At 34.5% G+C, this 9,762-nt stretch overlaps 1 non-coding gene across 1 annotated transcript; it reads left to right on the top strand.

The window, feature by feature from the left end:
* Nucleotides 1-9,324: 9,324 nt before the first annotated feature.
* On the top strand, nucleotides 9,325-9,484 carry LOC129053536 (U1 spliceosomal RNA). The gene has a single exon (XR_008518325.1). It is a non-coding gene; the product is annotated as a U1 spliceosomal RNA (small nuclear RNA).
* Nucleotides 9,485-9,762: the final 278 nt, after the last annotated feature.

Here is a 9,762-nt window from a genome sequence, read left to right as displayed (position 1 = left end):
CTTGTATGTCTCTTGAAAATAACAAAAAAAGCAAGGTCAAATCTTCCTTTTTCTGCACAAGAAAACCATCCATAGAATTTACAGAACTAAATGCTTACTTTCTTTATTCCTTGTGGGTAAGTTAATCTGTTGTTGCTCACACAGTCATTTATGAGTATCATCATCTGCACCTGTTCATAGCTTATGCTGCTCTTGACCTCATGTTTGAGAACATGTGACTTTTGATCAACATGTTCTTGAAAAGTAGGTGCAACTCCAGCAAGTGGTTTGTGTCAGCATTCATTACTTCATGACAAAACTTTACCTTTTTAGTAAAGTTAATTAACTAATGTTTGGGTTCACAAACTAGAAGATGATGGAAGACAGATGCCAGGCTCTGAGATTGTACACTTCACAATTTGTATGAATCTAAAAGTTTCCATTCATGGGACTCCTTTTTTTTGTTAAAGGAGAAAATAATTTGTTGAACAGCTAATTTTAAAACTAAGTCTCACATCGACCAAAAAGTTTATCTGAATAATATCAAGGGTGATGCTACTTTATTTTGTAGTTATTTTTTCACTTAAAATGCTTATGTTCTTTTTCTGGTAAAAGTAAGCTAATTTTAAACCCGGTTAATGTATTCAAATCTTCCATCACAAATACATGGCCTTTGACTAATTTGAGGAATATTGTAGCAATGAACTGGTTGCTTTTTTTAATTATTATTTCTAAGAAAACCATTGCCTTAATTATGTCACATATGAGAATTATTATTCTTCATGGCATAAGGTAAGAAGATGGAATAAATCACTTCTTTACTGATGTGTATGATTTGCATATGAAATTAAGGCATGTTCTATAATTTTAAAAATGTGATGATAGAAAAAAAGATTTGATCTTTGTCAGGAAACTGGCCTTTTGAAGTAACTCCCTTAGGCTGCACAGCTTACCTTTCAGACCGCCTTTTCGCATCATGCAAGGAAGCAGCCTATATAATAGAAAAGTAAATTAAAAGGTAATCTAAAACGTTTCCATCTACTTTCCATCTACTTTCAAATAAGTTGCTGTGCTACTAATAGAGATCATGACCTGGCAGGAATTGAGTTTTCTGTGATCAAATAGTCATTCAAGAAGAATGTTGCCAGTTGTTTATTTGGTTTGGTTTTTTCTTTGTGATTTTATTGTTGTTGTTATGAAGTCTCACTCTGTTGTCCAGACTGGAGTTCAGTGGCATGATCCTGGCTCACTGCAACATTTTCCTCCAGGGTTCAAGTGACTCTTCTCCTCAGTCCCTGGAGTACCTGGGACTACAGGCCCCAACACCATATGTGATGTGTTTTTGTATTTTTAGTAGAGACGGGGTTTCACTGTTTTCGTGTTAGCCAGAATGGTCTCAGACTCCTGACCTTAAGTGATGTACCTGCCTCTGCTTTCCAAAACCCTCAGATTACAGGCATGAGCCCCAGCAACTGTCCCAGGGACTTGATTTTAATGTAACAATCCAAAAATAAATGTCAGAGTCAAGATATGGTAGATACATTTAAAACTAACATATTCTGCCGTTGGAAATGATATGTGATAGCACATACATTCACATTAATTCTTTTATACATTTAGAGATACTATAAAAATGTATAGGCAGTGTACACGGGAGTACTCAAGAAGCCAAGGAAACACATGTGTGGTGCTAAGTGTTACATATATGCTTCTGCCAGTGGCTAGGAATAGTGGTCCTGCTGATTATTTCCTTTCTCTCAGAGAGTAAAACATTGATACTTATACTTGGAAAAAGTTGGAAGTAAGTTTTTAGGAGAGTTGTCAGATAAATTCCAGGATTACATTAACATTTGTACTCATCCTTTTAGATGCATCAGTGGTCTCTGTTAAAGCAATAAAAAATTGAACAGACCATGGATTCACACTCATATCAATGTAGTACTTTGGTCATGGCAGTGCTTTATTTGTATTATATATTGGAATTCTTAGTAATGCTTGCTTTGTGGGTGAAGGCAAGGTGGAGGAAGTCACAGAACTTTTATAAAAAGTTTGGAATTACCCTGGGCATGGTGGCTTATGCCTCTAATCTCAGTATTTTGGGAGGCAGAGATGATACACCACAGGAGGCTGGGAATCATCTCTTTGTTCCTATAACAAGATGTTACTGTAAGATAGGAAATGTCCATTGAAAACCAGGTTATGCAACCTGTTCAAGATTGTGGTAGTTTAATTTCATTTTTAAAGTGCTGCGAACCACAGCTGTTTTTGTTCTATTTCCCCTATCGGTAGTGTCCAAACTAATATGATGTCTTAACCTGTTAGGTAGCACTCATACTAAAACAAACTAAATCCCAGAGCTATGGGTGCAGAAAAAGGTAAAACTCATCTAGAAATCTGGGAGTAATTTCAGCAAGCACGTATTTTTTAATATGATTGTTTCTGCCCTCAATGAGCATACAATCATGAGGATTATGATGAAATCCAACTAATATTAGCAGGGTGAGTGACAGCAGGAAGACTTGGCCGAGCTGAATGACAGTGGCACTTTGAAAATAACCTTTCCTCCAGGCTAATGAAGGTGAGGTAGGAACTAGTAATCCACATCCTGGGTGTATATTAGTAAAGTTAAGTGCCAAATTTCATGTGTGGCCAATTCTTTGAGGGAGCTGGAAGGAAAGTGGAGCATTAAGTGGGACCTCGTATGTTGGCTGCAGAGAACAGTATTACATGTGTGAAGCTGTGAAGAAGAGCACTGGTGCACAAGGTTAGAAATATCAGCTGATAGATAGGAGATGATCATGAGGAAAAATAAGCTGGCAAAGCTTGGATCTAGTAGGCAATATCCCTTGAAGGCTCTTTAACATGAGGAAAGAATCAAGTCAGTCTTATAATCAGGCTCCCCTTAGCACACGTACATTAGCACTAAGTTTGTTTTCTGCTTTAGTGCACCAAAAGTGATCCAGAAGAAATGTGCATATGGATTTTCATTCTCTTGTTATAGCCGAAATTTCCTAGCATACTTCCTTTGGCATGGACAGAGATACTGTTGATCTCTGTTTTCCCCATGCTGTACTTGTGATCTTTAACTTTTCAGTCACTTCAACACTTCCTCATTGTTGGTCCAGAGTTCTAGAAAGCACTGACTGTCCAGACACCACCTTTCACTGGGTACCACACTGGGACATTTCTCTACTTATCAATTTACTACTCAGTATGACAGGTTTATTGCAATAAAAGTTACATGGTGGTGTCTTAATATAAAAGTGAAAACTTAGGTTTATGCAGAAACCTAAATAGTTTTGTTCTAAGATAAGAAAGAGTAGGAATGTTTTATCTTCAACTAGGAAACTTTCCCCAAAGGTGAAAGTTAACAAAAATATTTATTTAATTGGAATGCAATTGTTATTTTGTATCCTCTACTCAGAACACTGTAATTATTACTTATGCTATTAAATGCACATTTTTCTATTCTTCAAGTTCTGTAATTAGCCTTTTTCCATAAACTGAACTCTCTCTATGGAAAAGCTTTCCATTCTTAGCTTGCATCTAGCTGGATATATGACAGATTGTATGGAGCAACATCTGTACCACAGGGAACTACATTTCCTTCAAACTGTGGAGCATCATCTATGGTTCTTCTGTCCAGGCTAGTTCTGCAGTTGCTTCTGACTACTCCTGTTGCCACACTCACCACCTGCTTTGTTCTCCTACCATTTTCTATTGTATTTTTTATCAAATGTTTCCAGATGACAATATTGGGTACGGCCAGGAAGAGAAATGTTTTGATGTAAGTTTTCAAAACTCCACTCCCTATATGACAGCCACCTCCCCTCACCCAGCATGTCCTTTGATACTTCCATCACTCTGCAGTGGCAGGTCTCATCTACATTCAGTCCAAGCTTCAGTTATCTTCCATAGAATCAGATAGTTACCGATGCACAGAATGTGAACATCCACAAGAGGCAATAATTTGCTTTATCAAGTCTGATCATTGCAGCAAGGATTTTTTTGAAACAAACACAAAAATCCTCGAAAGCAAATCACTAAACAAGGTTCAGTAATAGAGGAGACACTAAGTAAATACATGGCCTAATAAGGATGTCTTGATTTACCCTCTGACAAAGTACAATCCTTCTTAGTATTTCCTCTGAGAGTGATAAGGTTTGCTTCTGTCTTGTGTGAAAAAGGAATGTTTTAACTTCAACTAGCAGGCTTTCCTCAAGAGTGAAGAAAATAACACAAATATTAACTATCCCATTAGTGGAATTGTAACTTTGTATCCTCTACACACACATTATATGTTTTAAATCCATTATCAAATGCAGATTTGTCTTTTCTCCAAGTTCAGTGGTTAGCCTTTTTCTTAAAGCTGAACTCTGGCTATGGAAAGGCTTTTTATTCATGGAGAGCTTGAATTTAGCAGGACGTGTGACAGACTGTATGAAGCAACTCTTGTGCCACTGTTGGCCCTCCCTCCTCCTGGGGTGGTGAAACATGATATATGGTGGTAGAAGCTCATGAATGGCATACAAATGATGGAGTAATTGCTACTGAGAATAATTCTGATGACATGTAGAATGAAAATAAACAAGGCTAAGTCATTATGAAAAGAATAAAGAAGTAAATTAAATAATAATGCATTGCAAATATGGTAAAATCTAATCTTTCATATCTAACATTATTCTTTCACCAAGAATACAATGCTAACTGCATAAAACTCATGTACATATAAATAGTATTATCTGATTTTTCCAGGAAAATAATCCAAGTATAAATTCTATAGTAGCCAATTTTCTTATTTTAATTATAATTAAAGTCTTGGTCATCTCATTTATTAGCTCTCTAATTTATACATGTAAATCAAAGAAACCTTTTTAGAAAACCATTACAGTTTATAAATGTAAGGTGTCATTAATGAGAAAACATATTCCTCCTCCATGAGTGGATTTTTCCCATCTCCCATCAACAGATGACACAGCCATATACACTTGTTGAATTTTATTAGTAAGTAATACACTGCTACAAACAGTAATTCTCTTCTCCATGGCCAAGTTGATTTTGTGTATATGTGTGAGCTGGTTAGAATGCATCTGCCTTATCTCTAACATTCAACAGCAAGATGAGCTAGAGGTCATATTTATATGAATGATTTACTCAGACAATTAGCAGATCATTTTAAGTAACTTGTTAAAATTACAAATATTTTACTATCTAAAATTAAGTTATATGGTCACACATTTTTGTAATGAAAGTGTTATTTTTATTATTAATATATGCCTTCAGGAGAAAATAAATTTTACCGTTTACTCTTCCTGCTCTGACCACCTCTGTACTTTCTTTTTCTGAGCCTAGCCTGACTACATCTGAGATGCTGGGATAATTTCAGTAGAGTAGGAGCATATATTATACAACATAAATACCATATTTATTTTAAATGTAAAAGTATCAAACCTAAGAATTCACAAAAAATTTGTTTTGCACAATTTAACTTGAGATTTTAGTTGCTCATACACAACACATGGTTGATTTATGATATAACCTGCTAATTTTAATTGCCAAGGTTCAGTATACATTTATACATCTTAAGAAATTTAGGCAGTGTGTTTTAGGTTTTATGAATTCTTGCATTTGAGAAAACTGAGTCAACACATTTGCATCACTTTGTGTACCATTCCCTGTAAGGCCCCCAAAAGTACTCAAAAATCAAACATATTAATGTTTCTATAAGAGAAATGGATATTCCCTTTATGGGTGAAGGGTACATGAATGCAGACTGAAATAGAGTATCTCAATTAAGTCGTTATTGCATCAGAAATTCAGTTAAAAAGTCTTGCTTAATTGAGCTTTTTGAATTTCAGATAAAATATTTCAATCTCTCTTAATTATTATTTTGAAAATACAGTACTGAATAAACAGCCCAGGTGGGATACAAAGAATCATAATAAACAAAAAAAATACAATACGAAGTGATCTTCTGCCTATTATAGGGCATATGTGACTTAGATTTGGTGAGTAGGAAACATATTGCAGTTGAAAAGGATTGCTTTTCTTAAGTTGATTTTTTTTAAGCAGACAGTGGGTACAGACTTAGTATTGACATAACTTGGCTTTTTAGCAATTTTGGGAGATATTCAGTGTGAATTGATAAACCATCAGAGGATAACAAAGGGCATATATTAGTAACATCTCACTGGCTATAGCATGGAAAATTTCACAATAGACCACAGTAAGGAATTATTCAAAATTTTCTGTAGGAAAAAATTGTGGGCACTCTATATTAGAAAAGCTGGTAATATAGAACATATGTGTGGACAGATTTATGAGCTCTTAATAAGTTAGAATAGGCAGGTGTTGGCAATCGGATATCTGAGAAAGCGGGGTAGGAAGGAGATGTTAACACCTATGTCCTGGGTGTGATTTGATAAGCTGATAATAGTGATGCCATTTGCTGATAGAAAAAATTGAACCTGTTTGAGCAGATTGCCTTTTAGAAACATATGGGACACCAAATAAAAAATTGTAATGGGGAGTTGGATACATATGTCCAGAATCTGGAATCATCTAAAAGCGTACATGTGTTACTACAGAGGTAACAATGAAAAACAGTCATAGAATGTATCGTCCTAGAATGGAAACTTTTTTTAAAAAGTTAATGTTATCATGGCAGACAATATTAAGTTATCCAAAAGCAGTCCGTAGCCTCTAAGTAGTTAGTTTAATCAGTATGTAAGAAGAAGAGTTTTTTCTTTTTTATTTATTATTATTATTGTGTGTGTGTGTGTGTGTGTGTGTGTGTGCATTGTGTGTAAGAGGAATTCTCGCTCTCACCCAGACAGGAGTGCAGGAGCGGAATCACGGCTCACTGAAACCTCCGTCTCCTGGGTTCAAGCAATTCTCCGCATCAGCCTCCTGAGTAGCTGGAATGACAAGTGACCGCCACCATGCCTGGCTAATTTTTGTATTTTTAGAAGAGATGGGGTTTCGCAATCGTGGCCAGACTGGTTTCAAGAAAAATGATTATTTTAAAGAACTATGTTTATGCTAAACACAGATCTTCAGCATTCTTCTAGAATTCTTAGTTGCGTCATCTGCAGTAAAATAAACCTAAGAACTGCACCAGAATTAGTGTTCCAACTCTGCCAGGGGATTCAAAGTTTTATTGTTATATGATTCTAGAAACAATCATACTATGTATCTGGAAGCTCCATACACACACGCCCACACACAAACAGACAATTTTCACTCAATAGACATTATAATAAGCACAATGAAAACCTGGAAATAAAATAAAGTTATTATGAAGCTGTAGAACACCATAATTAAATGCAAAAGATAATTTTAAATTTTAAACAACTGAAATATTAGATTTTAGCAATTAAAATTTTCTAATTGTTCCTTGATCCACCATCATAGATTTCAAGGATATAATTAATGTTGTATGAATGACATTGAGTTCCTATCATGGAAATTAATTTATACCATTTCAAAAATCGTTTGTAGTCATATATAGTTTACTATGTAACTTCTTATATTTGCTCTAAAGTAAGGCTAGATCACATCTTAGTCTCATCCCATCCAAGGAGGTGATTACAGTAAAGGTATACATGTTGGGTTAATGTGGAAAATAGTCGATGTGGATTAATGTGGGTTTCATGTATAAATTTATTATTCTCTTTATTAAGATAAGCTTGAAATATTTTGTCTAATGAACATTTAGTCTATTCAGTGGGCAGTATTCAACAGATATATATCAGCATCTGCTGAGTACCAACACTGTTCAAGGCAGCAGATAACAATATAGGCAAGATAATATTAAACCAAATTTCACATGAAAACTTTTGATACTATTAATAATGTGGCAAAGGACGTGATTTTCACTTTATATAATTTTTAAGAGAATAAGATAATGAAATGTGTACTGTTTAACTGTTAAAAGAAGCCTATCCATGTTATTCTTTACTTGAAATTAGATTATAAAAATTACCTTTTTCAAAAGAAATTTATATTATAAATGTTCCTATGGCAAAAAGAAAAAAAACCTGGCCTCTGACTTGTAATATAATATTATTTTATTAAGTAAGATACATGGTAGAGAGAAAAAGCTATTTTATTTATCTGTCATGGTAATGTTAAAAAAGACAGAAGTCTTTTTTTTGTGATTTTTAATGTTGACTCCTAAGAACACCAAACAGATGGCAGTTTAAATATGTTGCAACTTATCCCACTCTGAAAGAAAATGACTGATCATTAGCAAATCAGGCAAATTTTACTGTTGCCATTGAAAATTGCTTTACTCACGGGTGTGTTCATTTACTATCAGAATTGAAATCAATTTTGTACTGCCAATTAATATTGCTGTTTTATTATCATGAGATTCTTGCTTTACATTCTAAAATATTGCCTCTGAAAAATGAGTGAACACCAAGTAAGTTTTGTTTTTTCTTTACAAAGGTAGTCATAAAATGCTACTCATAGTTAGTAAAAATAATGAGGTAAGTGGGACATGGTGGTGCATTTCTCTAATCCCAAGTAGTTGGAAGGCTGAGGCAGGAGTATTCCTTGAACCCTGGAGTGTGAGGCCTCATTGAGTTTTGACCTATCATCTTGTCACTGTAGTCCAGCCTGGGCCATGGAGCATAATCCTAAGTAAAGAACAAAAAATAGAACTATGAAAAGTAATATAGCATTACAGCTTTTAATTTGCTTGCAGTAATGCATGGATAGTATATTTAGCCAAAACATTTTAAATTGGTAATACACCAAGTGGTCAGATGTTTTGATCAGATTGCTAGCTGTCTCCTCAACTGGCTAAATCTGTAATAATTGGCAAAGTATTTGTCCTAACAGTAATTGATTTTTATTTGTTACATGGATTTACTAATGCTACCCACTTAGGAAACTAACTCTGATATTAAATACATTTCCTCAAAAACTTGTTCTGAATGGCACATATTAGGCAGTAAAATATTAGCTACTACTACATATTATAAATTATTTTCATCTGCTTATTTTTAAAGCTCATAGTGCACACGATAGAATTCCAGAAGACTGAGAATGGCTGTTATATACAATAGAACGCTTTAAGAGTCACTATCAAAAATGAGCATTATCAGTGCATAAAATGTATGGTAGGTTTATTTAGCAGTCATTTCATTGTTTATCATACTGTTTTTTCTTACAATTTTGTAGAAGTCTGTGTCAGAATTAAGAACATTTTTAGAAGAGAATAATCATGGATGACTGAAATTAACATTTTAAGCAGATACTGAAAATTATTCTAAATTCTATTACATTTATATTTGTATTTTCTTTTGAAGGCTAATGGAAGTCTTCAAAAGAAAATGGATACTTCCTTGCCAGGGAAAATATCATAATCACGAAGGTGGCTTTCCCAGGGAAAGGCCAATCTATTGCTTTCTAGATGTGCTGACCCATGAGATTTCCCCAAATGTGGGAAACTCAGCTGCATAATTTGTGAAAGGGAAGGACTGTGTTTGTGCTTTCACATGGAAAAAAAAAGAGAGAAAAGAAAATTGAGTCATTTAGTGGATATAGAAAGTGGAAAGAAAACCATATACTAGAAAGAATTAAATATGTCTACAAAAATTGGTGTCCTCCACTACAAAACAATAAAACATCAAATGGTTATTTCTTAGAAAGATCAAATAGAGCTAGGATTACACTTGCAAATGCTTGAGGACTTTGTCTAGATGAGGTGGCTGGGGGAAGCCCCCAATGGGCAGAAGATAAATCTGGGGATGGAATGGAATTTCTAGTTCTAGA

This window comes from Pongo abelii, chromosome Y (assembly GCF_028885655.2).
Source record: "Pongo abelii isolate AG06213 chromosome Y, NHGRI_mPonAbe1-v2.0_pri, whole genome shotgun sequence".
Classification (NCBI taxonomy): domain Eukaryota; kingdom Metazoa; phylum Chordata; class Mammalia; order Primates; family Hominidae; genus Pongo; species Pongo abelii.
This window is presented reverse-complemented; position numbering and strand designations above follow the sequence as displayed.